Source organism: Paroedura picta, chromosome 8 (assembly GCF_049243985.1).
Source record: "Paroedura picta isolate Pp20150507F chromosome 8, Ppicta_v3.0, whole genome shotgun sequence".
Lineage (NCBI taxonomy): Eukaryota > Metazoa > Chordata > Lepidosauria > Squamata > Gekkonidae > Paroedura > Paroedura picta.
Genome location: NC_135376.1, coordinates 2,401,202 through 2,416,459, shown reverse-complemented (window position 1 = coordinate 2,416,459; position 15,258 = coordinate 2,401,202). Strand labels below are relative to the sequence as shown.

The window sequence follows — 15,258 nt, the reverse complement described above, 5'->3', positions numbered from 1 at the left end:
CAGCGGCCCATAGACCAGGGGTGGTCCCCCTGTGGTCCTCCAGAGGTTCATGGACTACAATTCCCATGAGCCCCTGCCAGCGAACGCTGGCAGGGGCTCATGGGAATTGTAGTCCATGAACCTCTGGAAGACCACAGGGGGACCACCCCTGCCATAGAGTGCAATTCCCCACCCACCCCCCGGGCCTCTCTCTCTCTCTCTCTCTGTCTCCTCGGCGCACGTGCTGCGGCCCATGGCGTCCTCAGCGAAGGTCACCCCCGCGCCCTTGCGCGCCCCCGGACTGCAGCGCGCCCCCGCGGCCTCCTCTGGCTGAGGGGGGGGCGGCGAAGAGGCCACCTGAGGAGGAGGCGCCCCCCCTTCCATCCCCTCCCCCCGCGCGCACCTGCCGTCGCCGCCTCGTCCTCCTCCTCCTCCTCGTCCGCCCAGCTGCAGCAGCGACGGAGGAGAGCGCGCCGCCCTGACGTCACCCGCCCCGCCCCTCGCCTCGCCGCCCGCCAGCCACTCACCGGCACGCTCGGCCTCCCGCGGACGCGCTCCGAAGAGCCCCGGCGCCCCCAAGCCGCGCTTATCAAGGGCCCCGCCAGCCAATCACGGGCCGAGGAGGCGGGGCGGGAAAGGAGAGCGAAGGCCTCGGGCCCCGCCCCTCGCCCGCCAGTCGCGCTGAAAGAAATGAATTCGGCTGGGCCCAGGGGGGGGGGGAGGAGCGCGCGGCGCGTGAGGCGGTGACAGTTGGGAGGGAGGAGCCCGAGAAAAGGCGGGAAACGGGGGAAAGGGGGGCAGGGGGAGGGAGCGGCCTGATTGGGTAAGGCGGCGCGCGTGCGCCTTGCCCTGCTCACGTACAAGCCGGCGCTGTTGAACCTCGCGCATAGAAATGTGGGCTGTCAGGGAGAAAGGGCTAGCTTTCCACCTGCAGGGGTTTGGGGGTTTATTTATTTATTAATTTACAGGTTTTTATTCCCCACTCTCCTGACCTTATCAGGCCCAGCAGGGTTAAGAGATCAAAACCAGAATAAATTCAGGCGGAGACGGAGATGTCGGTCTGCAGCAGTAGAAGAAAGCTTCAGAGGGGTTCAGAGGAGCCTTTTTAAGACTAGCAAACTTTAATTCTGGGCCGAAGTTTTTCGATTCAGGCATACCTCTCCAGATACATTTGTAATACTACGGATATTTATTTACGTTTACGTTTTTATACCGCGGTTCCAAGCAAGTTGGCTCACGGCGGTTCACAAACGAAAGACATTGTGACATCCTAGAAAAACATGTCATTAATAACCCCTTAAAAACCATCCTTAATAACACATAAAATGGCGGTATCTCATATGACCTAAGGGGGGAAAAATACAGAATAAGATACTGAAAAAGAAACAGAATAAAAACACACCGTTCTGAGTCTAAGCTTTATGATATAGTCTTAATAATACAGATACATCATAAAAGTACACTTTTGTTCTGACAAAGTTTGCGTCCAGTTGTACCTTTAAGACCAACAGAGTTTTATTTGAGGTATAAGCTTTCGTGTGCATTTCTTTGGGTGCTGTCATAATCATAATAATATAATAAAAGCACACCACACTCTTTGAGTCCAGGGGCACCTTTAAGACCAGGGGTAGTCAAACTGCGGCCCTCCAGATGTCCATGGACTACAATCCCCAGGAGCCCCTGCCAGCCTTCGCTGGCAGGGGCTCCTGGGAATTGTAGTCCATGAACATCTGGAGGGCCACAGTTTGACTACCCCTGTTTTAAGACTCACAAAGTTTCATTCTGGGTCTCAGCTTTCATGTGAAAGCACACTTCAAGTGTTTCTAGAGTATCCTCACCAGGAAACATCCTCTTGTTTGCTTTTCAAAATATGGTAACCTTAGGAGTGAGCAGCAGTAAGAAGCTCAGATATGGGACATGCTTATCTGCCTTGCTGTTGACAAAGGCCATTAAAACGGAAGATTGCTTCCCTAAATTCCTGACTAAAGAGCTTTCCCATCAACCATTCCTTGCAAGTAAAGTTAATGAATGTTTCAATAATAGCATGATGTGCAATTTTGGAAGTAATTTTGGGATCACAAGACCCGGCAGGTCTTTGCATGATATCTGTGGTATGCATTGCCTAACTTTGTTGAAGAAGGTTATTATGGTTCCCACAAAAGGGAAAAGAAATCCCAGGTATGGCTCTTTGGTAGCCATTAATTCATAGCAAATATGTTCAGGTGCAGCTTGAAATAAACTACAGATGGCAAGGGGGGGGGACACACAACATGAGTCAGTTTAATATCTTTCTTATAATATTTGCTTCCCCAAAACAACAAGCCATTACAGTTCTATTAGAGCAATGAAACAATGAAAGTAATTGGGACAAATGGAAAATCCACAGAGATTTCCTACACATTTCAAAAGTGAAATACTGCAACGGGGAGATGGAAAACTTCTATGAGGGCGGGGTATGGTGCTCTTCCCCAAGGGTTGCCAACCTCCATGTTGGACCTGGAGATCTCCCCAAAACATAACGGATCTATAGACTACAAAGATCAGTTCCTGAAGGAAGTTGGTGCTTTGGAGCTACCTGTCATGTCGACCTTTGACTTCAAGATATTATTTCTTGTTTTCCACTCACGCCTCAACCCAAGAACTGCCCTGCTAGAGATGGTGAGTGTGGAGGCAGCCGAATTTGGGGAAAGGAACAACCTTGGCGGGTTATGATGCTGTACAATCCACCCTCCAAAGGAGCCCTGAGCTTTGCAATCTGGATCTCAGGGGTAATACCAGGAGATTCCCAGGTCATGCCAGGAGGTTGGCAACCCAGGGGTATGAGGCTTTCATTTAGGTCTGGGGTGGCCAGTCTCTGGCTCTTCAGATGTCCAGGGACTACAATTCCCATGATCCCCTGCTGACTAAAACTACGCAGCCTGAAACACCCACAACAGCCAAGATATTCTCTCGTTTATTTCGTTTCCCCTAACTACCACTTTATTGGAGCAGAAATGCATTTCCACATGGACCAAAGGTGCTCCATCGGCCCACAGTTATAGATGCTCAGCTCGACTATCTGAATGTGCATGCAATATTTTTGTTATTCGTTTGGACTTGGACTGGTAAAACTGCCAGGAACCTCCAGATTTGGGGACCAGGTGGGGGGTATCATTTGGAGTCACCAGGACCTGTCTGTGAATAGGCTGAATCATTCTAGCATAATGCAAGCTCCGGGAAGAGAAAACACTCAGGAGCCGAGATAATAAATCACCGCTTTCAACGGCAATGAGATGTACATTTCCACAGTAGTCCATTACTCGGTATGGCGCTTAGCCAGCAGAAAGAGAGGCGAAGCAAGTCAGAAACCATAGCGGAGGGAATTCTTTGATACTCCCTCTCCATCTTATTAACGCTATTATTCAGAGGTTACCACACGGCTCCTTCTACGTCTTGTGAAATAAGGAACGCCGAGAGGAATCTGTCCCAGGCAAGAAAGAGGAGCTGGAGAGACTGTATTGCACATTTATGTCGGTTACTGGCGCATACGAGATAATGTCAGAAGAAAATGGCGTTGCATAGATTGCAGCATGAAAACCCATGAAACTGATCCCCAGGGTGTCAGGCAGAGGTCATAGAATCATAGAGATGGAAGGGACCATCCTGGGTCATCTAGTCCAACCCCCTACACTATGCAGGGCGCTCAGAACCCTCTCGCTCACCCACTGCCACCTGACTCCCGTTTGAACCTTCACAGAATCAGCCTCTCATCAGAGGGTATCCAGCCTGGTCAGGCTGGATTGTGAGACTTGGGAGCAAAGACCACAAGGAGAGGACAAGGAGACTGACCCCCCCCCCCCCAATTAATAGAAAGGCAGCATTTCCAAAGCCTCCCCTTAAATAGGTTGGAGGTCATCAGACTCATCTGTGCTGCTGCAAGAGCCAGTGGTGCTTTGGTCAGGATCCTGTGAAGAAGAATCACAATCACTGCACTGTCCGGTGGGGGGGGGGGTGTCTTGTATTTCATCTCTTTTGGAACACCCAGCGGATGGTCTCCTGGGGCGACTGTGGAAAAGACATGGCCATCTCTTAAGGCCATCCTTTTGCAAAAGGATGCTTTCCTCTTGCCGTGCATATGTGTTTCATAGAATCCTAGAGTTGGAAGGGGCCGTACAGGCCACCTAGTCCAACCCCCTGCTCAACGCAGGATCAGCCCTAAGCATCCTAAAGCATCCAAGAAAAGTGTGTATCCAACCTTTGCTTGAAGACTGCCAGTGAGGGGGAGCTCACCACCTCCTTAGGCAGCCTATTCCACTGCTGAACTACTCTGACTGTGAAAAACTTTTTCCTGATATCTAGCCTATATAGTTGTACTTGTAGTTTAAACCCATTACTGCATGTCCTTTCCTCTGCAGCCAATGGGAACAGCATCCTGCCCTCCTCCAAGTGACAACCTTTCAGATACTTAAAGAGGGCTATCATGTCCCCTCTCAACCTCCTTTTCTCCAGGCTGAACATTCCCAAGTCCCTCAACCTATCTTCATAGGGCTTGGTCCCTTGGCCCCAGATCATCTTCGCCACTCTCCTCTGTACCCTTTCAATTTTATCCATGTCCTTCTTGAAGTGAGGCCTCCAGAACTGCACACAGTACTCCAAGTGTGGTCTGACCGGTGCCGTATACAACGGGACTATGACATCTTGTGATTTTGATGTGATGCCCCTGTTGATACAGCCCAAAATGGCATTTGCCTTTTTTACCGCTGCATCACACTGCCTGCTCATGTTTAGTTTACAATCCACAAGTACCCCAAGGTCTCGTTCACACACAGTGTTACCTAGAAGCGTATCACCCATCCAGTAGGCATGCTTTTCATTTTTCTGACCCAGATGCAAAACTTTACACTTACCTTTATTAAATTGCATCTTGTTCTCATTTGCCCATTTTTCCATTGTGTTCAGATCTCGTTGAACTCTGTCTCTATCTTCCGGAGTATTTGCCAGTCCTCCCAATTTGGTGTCATCTGCAAACTTGATGAGTAGTCCCTCCACCCCCTCATCTAGATCATTAATAAATATATTAAAAAGTACCGGGCCGAGCACCGAGCCCTGAGGTACCCCGCTACTCACCTCCCTCCAGTCTGATGGAACACCATTGACAACAACTCTTTGAGTGCGGTTCTCTAACCAATTCCCTATCCACCTAACTATCTGAAAATCCAGATTGCAGTCCTTCAATTTGTCCATCAGAACATCATGTGGAACCTTATCAAAGCTTTACTAAAATCCAAGTAAATGACATCAACCGAATTTCCCCGATCCAGCAAACCTGTTCCTTGGTCAAAAAAGGAAACCAGGTTGGTCTGGCAGGACCTGTTGGAGACAAATCCATGCTGACTTCCTTGGATCACCAAATTGTCCTCCAGATGTTTGCAGATCGCTCCCTTTAATATCTGCTCCATTATCTTACCCACAACAGAGGTCAGACTCACTGGTCTGTAGTTTCCCGGGTCATCCTTCCTTCCTTTTTTGAAGATCGGAATAACGTTTGCTCTCTTCCAGTCCTCCGGGACATCTCCAGTCCTTAAAGAGGTTCCGAAGATGATGGACAAGGGCTGTGCAAGTTCTCTGGAAAGTTCTTTGAGTACTCTCGGGTGCATTTCATCCGGACCAGGGGATTTGAACTCATCCAGTGCAGCTAAATGCCTCTCGACAACCTCTCTATCCATGTCAACCTGCCACCCAGACACTATCCTTTGGCTACGGCCATCTCTAGATGTGCCTAAACCCTTTGACCTGTGGGAAAAAAACAGATGTAAAATAGGCACTAAGCCTTTCTGCTTTCTCTGCATCTTCCGTTAGAGTTTGTCCATCCGCAGGGGGTTGGACTAAATGACCCAGGAGGTCCCTTCCAACTCTGATTCTAACCTTATTACTCATCCCCTGTAACCTGCCACCCCCTTGAACATTCACAGAATCAGCCGCTCTGTCAGATGGCTCTCCAGCCTCTGCTTAAAAATTTCCAAAGAGGGAGAACCCACCACCTCCCAAGGAAGCCTGTTCCACTGAGAAACTGCTCTCACTGTCAGGAACTTCTTCCGGAGGTTGAGAGGGAATTTCTTTTGAATTGATTTCATCTCATTGGTTCTGGTCCATCCCTCTGGGGCAAGAGAGATCAACTCTGCTCCATCCACTATATGGCAGCCTTTTAACTACTTGAAGATGGCTATCAGATCCCCTCTCAGTCGTCTCCTCTCCAGGCTGAACAGACCAAGCTCCCCCAACCTTTCTTCATGCGTCTTGGTCTCCAAACTCCTCACCATCTTTGTTGCCCTCAAATGGACATGCTCCAGTTTGTCTACATCCCTCTTCCACTGTGGTGCCCAACTGTGGTGTTATCAGAACCATATCTTTTCACATCCATTATAAACATACACCAAGATTATCACCAATTCCTAACATTCCTCTTCACCAATGAAATTCTAAACAATAAATGTCTTGGTTTGTTTTGGCGGGCCGTTGATTTCATTAAAATATATAATTCTTGCATTTTAATTAACCAGGCTAGAATTTTGGGGAGATATCTTTCTGCATCCAATATCTGGCATCAACAAGTAAAAGCCCAGTGGCACTTTTAAGACCAACCAAGTTTTATTCAAGGTAAAAGCTTTTGTGTGCCTTTTCATTTCGTCAGGTGTTGGATAGGCACATGGAAGCTGATCCCTTAAATAAAACTTGGTTGGTCTTCAAGGTGCCCCTGGACTCAAACTTTGTTCTGTGGCTTCAGATCAACTCACCTGGATCTACTTTACACAGAGTAATTTATTTGTTTGTTTGTTTTGATTTTCATACTGCCCATTCTTTACAGCTCTGGGCGGTTTACATGGAACTATGTAACTTTACATGGAACATTATAATAATCTATAACATTATACAAGTTTCAATACAACATCACAACAATCAAGTAACACAACAAAAATAACAACAACACTGGGGAGATCAAATTGTTCAGGCGTGGAAGGGCGTTTGAGGGGGGGCCCAGCAGATGTTCTGAGTTGGTCGGCCTCAAGCGAATGCCCGGTGGAGGAGCTCCAAGTAAAATGCGGAATTCGCTGCCAGAGGATGTGGTGATGGCCACAGGAATAGACAGCTTGAAACGGGGATGAGATAGAATCATGGAGGATAATTATCGATGGTTGCTAGCCACAGCGACTGCGGGGAACCCCCACATCCACAGGCCATAAGGTTCTGAATCCCACATCCTGGGGGCAATATCAGGGGAAGGCCTCAGCCTCTCTGCCCTGTTTCTGGCCCTCCAGAGGAACTGGCTGGCTGCTGTGTAAGGCAGGATGCTGGACTAGCTGGACCACTGGCTTGATCCAGCCGCAGGCTTCTACATTCTTAGAGTTAGTTCTCCTGGAGAAAAATGGCTCCTTAGGAGGATAACCTCTCTAGCATGATGTGTGGAAGTGCTCTCACTTTTGCAGATGGATTTTCCTGTGCGGAATAGGACGATCTATTTCTAAGTGCTTTGAAAAGGCATTCTCCAACGAGTGCATAACACCCACCGGGCTACTTCCTCTTCAGTTTGCAAATGAGCTACTATTTAGGGTTTCTGTGTGGTAGATGAAAATAGCTGTGGCTCATGTTTCTGGACTAATCACAGCCATGATAATGCTGTTCTGACTGAGCAGTCCTGTCAGAGCTCTCTCGGCCCCACCTGCCTCACAGAGTGTCTGTTGTGGGGAGAGGCGGGGAAGGCGAGTGGGATCCACTTCAAGACTCCTTCGGGCAGTGAATCAGTAATCTTAATAATCTTCAGTATAACCTTAATAATCCATAAACCAAGTCTGTATCTGAAGAAGTGTGCATGCGCATAAGATCTTATGCGCAAAATAAAACTTTTCTTGATCTGAAAGGCGTCGCTGGACTCAGACTTTGTTTATTGATTATTAAGATAAGATTGGCACATTATCCCAGGAAGGGGACAATTCCCTGGTCAATTTACTCTTGCACAATCCCCAAGACAACTCTAACGTGGGTTTCTCAATTCACCTTTCACACACCGTTCTTCAGCCAAGGTTTGTTTCCCCCCCCCCAAAAAAAACTTGCCTGTCTGTTTTTCTAGAATTTATTTCCCTCCTCCTGCCCCCCTTTTCTTCCTTTTCCTTTAAAAGTTTGTGGCCTTGGCTGAAGTAACCTCTGGACTTTGGGTGCCCCATGTGGGCAGCATGTTTCCAAATTTCCACAACAACTGAGCCATCAGTCTACGGTCCAAAAAGGAACCAAAACAGAAAAGTGGAGTTTGAAAATATGACGGTGACTACCAGCTTATTCAGGAGATTTATGCAGCAGGGAATCTTAGGGTTGGGGAGCATAAGTGGGATCTGACCTGTGCATTACATCTGTTTGTGGATTGCACATGACACAGCACCAGAGACCGTATGACCACCAAGACTAGGGGTCTCGTGGTTAGGAGCAGTGGGCTGTAATCTGGAGAACCAGGCTAGATGCCTTCCACATGCAGCCAGCTGGGTGACCTTGGGCTAGTCACAATTCTTTGAGATCTGTTCTCTCAGAGCAGTTCTCTTAGAGATTTCTCAGCCCCACCTACTTCCCAAGGTGTCTGTTGTGGGGAGAAGAAGGGAAAGGGGTTTGTAAGCTGCTTCGGGGAGTTAAAAGCAGGTATAAAAAACGAGTTCTTGTGTTAGCCCATGGCAGAAGCAGCTGTTTCTAAACATTTCTGTACAAGCACACTGTTAGTACCCTTTTGTACATTTGTAGACGGTACTATGCAAGCACAAACTGTGCACACCGGTCATCTGTAGAGAGTTGCACATTACCTTGAGTGCAATAAAACTGTTCCACTATCTCTTTATGCACCCCAGAGTCCGGAGATGACTGATCGTTTTGAAGAGAGCTGGAAGCTGGTGAGCCCTCATCATTTCCAAACCTACTAACTTTAGACTCTTTAGAGCAGGGGTAGTCAAACTGCGGCCCTCCAGATGTCCATGGACTACAATTCCCAGGAGCCCCTGCCAGCATTCGCTGGCAGGGGCTCCTGGGAATTGTAGTCCATGGACATCTGGAGGGCCGCAGTTTGACTACCCCTGCTTTAGAGGACCCTTCCTACCTTTCTGTTGCCCCAGAAAGTCAGGGGTTGAAATTAAATCAAAAGAATCTGGAGAACTAGGGACGGGGTGGTGGTGATTCCCCACTCCTTCACCCACAGCTAGCTGGGTGACCTAGGGCTGGTCACAGTTCTCCCAGAGCTCCCTCAGCTTCACCTCCCTCACAGGGTGTCTGTGGTGGGGAGAGGAAGGGTAGGTGATTGTATGCTGCGTTGAGACACCTTTGAGTGGTAAAAAGCGAGGTACCAAAAGCGGCTTCTTCTCTTTCCTACAGGCCCAGGACGATGCCGATTGCAACTTGAGGGTCGGGAAGGAATTTATCTTTCTGGTCAGATTGGCCCAGGGATCTTTCCTTCCTCTGGGCATGCAGCAGGGGGGTGATGGCTGTGAATTTCCTCCATCATGCAGCTGTTCGGAACAGATGACCCCTGCAGAAAATGAATCTTTTCAAGGGTGGGCAGATCTGTGTCGTCTGGAGATGATCTGTAATTCCAGAGAATTCCTTGATCCCACCTGGAGGCTGACATCCCTGTCCGGGAGTCCAAAATCCAGCAGCAGAGAGAGAGAGAGAGAGAGAGAGAGAGAGAGAGAGAGAGAGAGAGAGAGAGAGAGAGAGAGAGAGAGAGAGAGAGAGAGAGAGAGAGAGAAATATTTAGTAGACAGCGTTATCAGGAAACACACGGTGCCTCCAGAGCGGCTAAAGCCGATCCCTTTTACTGGAGCAAAGGTGAGATTTCAGGCCAGTCGCACATTTGGCCACTTCCTCCTGCCCTCCTCTCTCTAGGAAACAGCTTTGTGGCACGTTACAAAGTGGGCAGGAGCCAGGTGGCGGGTACAGCCGGCAAACAGAGCGCCAGTCTGTCAAGGGATAGATCCAGGTGGGCAGCCGTGCTGGCTTGAAGCTGCAGGACAAAATTTGAGTCCAGTCGCAACTTTAAGACCAAGAGGGTTTAATTCTGGGCCTAAGCTTTCTAGTGCAAGCACATTTCTTCAGACAGATTCTGGCGAGTCACCCTGATAGCTGGAAGCAACAGAATGAAGCCTGAGTCCAGGGGGCACCTTTAAGACAATGTTTAATGCACACTAAACCTTAAAGTTCGTTGGTCTTAAACAGGGGTGGGCAATGCTGGCAGGGGCTCATGGGAATTGTAGTCTGGAAGGCCACAGTTTGCCCACCCCTGGTCTTAAAGGTACCCCTGGATTCAAACTTTCACCTGTCAAGAAGAAAGGATTCTGGACTTCTAACAGTTGGGCAGGAGGCCAAATTTCTGCCTGGCATGCTAGGATAACAAAAGGGTATTTGTGGGGAGCAATAAATAGTTAAGATTGGCAGCCTCTAATCTGGAGAACCGTGTTCACTTCCCCACTCCTCCTCCACATGCATTCAGCTGAGTGATCTCGGGCTAGTCACAGTTCTCCCAGAGCTCTCTCAGCCTCGCAGGGAGACTGTGTTGTAGGGAGAAGAAGGGAAGGCGATTGTAAGGTGCTTTGAGACTCCTTTGTGTAAAAAGCGGAGTCCAAAAAACCAACACTCTATTCTAAACACAATTCCCCTTCCTCTGTTGATCGGGCCGTGGAAGGGTATTTTATTCTGCTGCCTTCCTTTATGTTTGCAAGGGTTTTTATGGTTTTATGGGGGTTTTATTGTGGGATTCAAAATTTTATTACCCACCACAAGCAGGCAATGGGAGCTTTAAGTTAAATCATAAACAAACAGATTAGTGAATGAATGAATAAATAAATAGGGTCATGGAATCATGGAAGGGGTGACAGAGGCCATCTATTCCACCCCCTGCTCAATGCAGGACCAGCATAAAGCACCCCTGACAAGTCTTCATCCAGCAGCTGCTTGAAGACCGCCAGGGCGGGGGAGCTCACCGCCTCCCCAGGCAGCTGATTCTATTGCTGAATTATGCTTACTGTAAAAATAATTCCCCCTCAGATCCAGCTGGTACCTTTCCACCCATAATTTAAACCGGTTCTTGCAAGTCCTGTTCTCTACTGCCAAGAGGAACAAGTCCCCGCCCTCCTCTGAGTGAGACCCTTTTAGATACTCAGAGAGAGCCCTCCTGTCCCCTCTTAGCCCCCTCTTCTACGGGCTGAACGTTCCCAAGTCCCGCACTTTCCTCATAGGACTTCTTGGTTTCCAGGCCCCGGATCAGTCTCCTTGCTCTCCTCTGCACCTGCCCCATCCTGTCCTCATCCTTTTTGAAGCCAGGCCTGCAGAACTGCACACCTGACTCTGGGCGCAGCCTGACCAATGCAATTTGGAAGATCCTGCTCTTTTGGGCACTCAGACCTGCCCCTATGATTATCCTCCCCCGTCTCACCAGCCCAAGTAGGTTTCTAGCTGTATGAACAAGAAAAGACCCCCCATATTTCCAGTGTAAAGCACCTACCTGCCCATTACTTAGAAAAACCATAAATAGCAATTAGAACCGATCACAGAGAAATCCCCTCTGAGCCATTCTGCTTTTTGGGTTTCATTTCTGCATTTGTTTTGCAAGATATGCAGAAGTACCTTTTAAATAATTGTGGTTTTTAGCGCTGGCAGCTTCAGGAATTTTGGGGCAGGGGATCGAAGCAGGATGGGTTTTGATGGGACATGGCGTGTGCAGGCCCTAACTGAACCAGGGGAACGTGCTGGACTGCAGAGTTTTCCGAGATCCCTTCCTCCCGACTCTACTATTCTGATAATTTTGCCCTTCTTCATGCTAAGTGAACGGACAAGCATGGCAAAAAGCAGCTGGGATGAGAGGGAGTCCTAGGAGAGCACCCGAAGGGCACCAACGCAGACCCAAGCAGTTCGCGTCCGCCAATGTAGCCCCCAGGAAACTAGACCAGAGATCTCTCCACATCAGGGATTAGAGCCCGTTCATTTCTCTTTTAGAAACGCAGGAATCTGAACCTCTTACAAAACTAATCCTCTTTACTATCATGTGATGCTCAGCACCCTGCGTCGGAGGACTTGAATTACGCCTCCGTTTTTCGGTCGAGAGATGGTTTTCCTTGGAAGGAGGAGTGGAACATCTAACAGACCAATTTTATTTCTTAAAACAGAATCTTCAGCTCATGTCCTTAGTCAAGAAGAATCATTTCAGGTCAGGGTTGTGCAAGTCAATTGGCAAGAAGGGTTGAAGAACAGTGGGCTCTAATCTAGAAAACAGGATTTGATTCCCCATATACCCACAAGCAGCCTGCTTGGTCACCTTGGGCTAGTCCCAGTTCCTTGACCGGTTGCAGCCTCTTTTTCCCCAACCCTGAGATGAGCTCTCAGGAGACATTATCGAGCTTTTCCAAGGACATCTGGCTTTCCTAGAAGACTAGGCTTGCCTAAGAAGTGATACTGACTTATCAGAGGACAGGCCTAGAGGGAGAGAGAGAAAATGATAATCGGGCCCCAAGGAAATGCATGCACAATTCTGTCCAGAAGAGAAACCTTGCTAGGCAGTTCTGTCGGAGCTATTCAGAGGCGAAGGAAGAGTTTTACACCAGATGCTGTTCAATTGTGAAATTTTACTTTTGAGAATGACTGCTTCAGTTCTCTGATTTACATTCGGGAACCTGATTCTGTGTCTGATCATCATTTTTGACCCTGCTGTTCCCATTTCTGGAAGGCAGAGCTCCTAGGGCAGTTTTTTCCTTGGGTGGTAGAAGGGTGTAGTCCCCCATGGTTTTTGTTTGGAGTCTGTTGTGTACGTTGATATGGCCGGCATGGTTTTAAATGGGGTTTTAAGTCACACAAGCTGTAACCCACCAGACGTGAGAGTGGCGGGCAATGTCTAATAATAATAATAATAATAATAATAATAATAATAATAAGAAGAAGAAGAAGAAGAAGAAGAAGAAGAAGAAGAAGAAGAAGAAGAAGAAGAAGAAGAAGAAGAAGAAGAAGAAGAAGAAGAAGAAGAAGAAGAAGAAGAAATTTTCTACTCTTTTGGCTCTCATGTTTTTTTCATATTTTTTTCTGCCTATGCCGTGTGGCCCTTTCATTTTGAAATTCCAGGTGGGGCCTGGAGGTTTCTAGGAATTACAAGTGATCTCCAGACTACAAAGATGGGATAAAATGGATGATGTGCAGAAATCATACAGCTTTGCGGATTGTGTACATTATATTTTTGGGTGCAGATCATGTGCCAAAGGCTTGTGTGTGGTCCATAAACTGGTAGGGTGAGAGATGCCCACCATGAGCCTGCGGTTCCCCCTCTGGGAGGTGGTTCAGATCTCCAAATTTCCTTCTGCACCGGGCTAGCTTCATATGCATGGGGTGCCTTTTGGGGCATCTGCCCCTCTTTGTGGCTCTTCCCAGGGCAATCTTCTCCTCCTTGGCATAGAATCATAGAAGAATCATTGTATCACAGAATCATAGAGTGGGAAGGGGCCATACAGGCCATCTAGTCCAACCCCCTGCTCAGTGCAGGATCAGCCCTAAGCATCCTAAAGCATCCAAGAAAAGTGTGTATCCAACCTTTGCTTGAAGACTGCCAGTGAGGGGGAGCTCACCACCTCCTTAGGCAGCCTATTCCACTGCTGAACTACTCTGACTGTGAAAAAACTTTTTCCTGATATCTAGCCTATATCGTTGTACTTGAAGTTTAAACCCATTACTGCGTGTCCTCTCCTCTGCAGCCAGCAGAAACAGCATCCTGCCCTCCTCCAAGTGACAACCTTTCAAATACTTAAAGAGGGCATAAAGTTATCAGAGGGCATAAAGTTGTGTGTGTGTGTATGTGTGTGTGTGTGTATTGGACACAATTGGGAAGGTGTCAGGAGGGGGGGGTCAGCCTTTTGGGGCTCAGTCATTTCTTCCGTAGTAAGCATCTCTTTTGAAGGAGCAGGATTAGATTCCTTTTGTTCGTCTCCTAGGTGTTCTCTCTCTCTCTCTCTCTCTCTCTCTCTCTCTCTCTCTCTCTCTCTCTCTCTCTCTCTCTCTCTTGGATAACCCTCAAAACAAAACCAGAATTTATTTGTGTAATTATACTGGGATTAATGCTGGAAAGTCAAGCAAGCACTTTGAGAGAGGCTCACAGCATTGCCAGTTTCGGGTTGGGTGAGGAGCTTGGGAAGAGCTAGGATTTGAACGGGGGGGGGGGGGGGGAGACTCAATGGGGGGCCATAGAGCCCACCCTCAGAAGAAGCCCTTTTCTCCAAAGGGGAATTTATCTTGGTTGTCTGGGTTTCAGTTGTCATTCCAGGAGAGTGCCAGGCCCCACATGGAGGTTGGGAAGCCTAATAGGGAAAACCCAGCTACTTGCCAGGCACTGTAGGAAAGGGTCAGAAGTCCAGGAACACCTAGACTCATAGAATCATACAATCTTAGAGTTGGAAGGGACCTCCTGGGCCATCTAGTCCAACCCCCTGCACCATGCAGGACACTCACAACCCTCTCGCTCATCCACTGTTACCTGCCACCTGAAAGAGGAACGAAATTTGTGGCAGGGTCTAAACTTTCATGAGTCACAGACATATCAGAAGAAGTGAGCAGTGATTAGGGCAGGACTCCCCTGCCACAAATTTAGGCAGCCCTGAATGTGCTCTGGACCTAGCCTCTTTTGTTGTTGCAGACAAACTAATATGGCTACCCATCTTGATCTATCTGAAGACGTGAGTCACAACTCCCAAAAGCTCCTCCCCTGCCCCAAGTTGTGTTAGTCTTGAAGGTGCTCCTAGAATAATAGAATAATAGAATAATAGAGTTGGAAGGGAGCTCCTGGGTCATCTAGTCCAACCCCCTGAACTATGCAGGACACTCACAGAATCCTAGAATAACAGGGAAGGTACCTCCTGGGTCATCTAGTCCAACCCCCACACTATGCAGGACACTCACAGAATCATAGAATAACAGAGTTGGAAGCTACCTAAAGGGTCATCTAGTCCAACCCCCTGCACTATGCAGGACACTCACAACCCTCTCGCTCACCCACTGTCACCTGCCACCCCCCTTGAGCCTTCACAGAATCAGTCAGATGGCTCTCCAGCCACTGTTTAAAAAGCTCCAAAGAGGGAGAACCCTCCACCTCCCGAGGCCTATGTTTGAGGCCAGACAAAACATCAGACGAAACACCGGATATAACATCAAAAAGAGCTGATCCCACTGCCGAAAGAATAGAAGGAAGACCAACTCCCCACCACCCCACCCCTGGAAGAACTGGATGTCCCCAACTTTTATTGA

General features: G+C 48.3%; 1 protein-coding gene across 2 annotated transcripts in view; it reads right to left on the bottom strand.

The window, feature by feature from the left end:
• Positions 1–597, bottom strand: part of TFRC (transferrin receptor) — a 28,463-nt gene extending 27,866 nt beyond the window's left edge. Inside the window, exon 1 of one of the 2 annotated variants that reach the window (XM_077348042.1) lies at positions 507–597. The gene's annotated coding sequence lies outside the window, so the exon portion shown is untranslated. The other variant, XM_077348043.1, reaches the window with a different exon arrangement.
• Between the last annotated feature and the right edge of the window lie 14,661 nt (positions 598–15,258).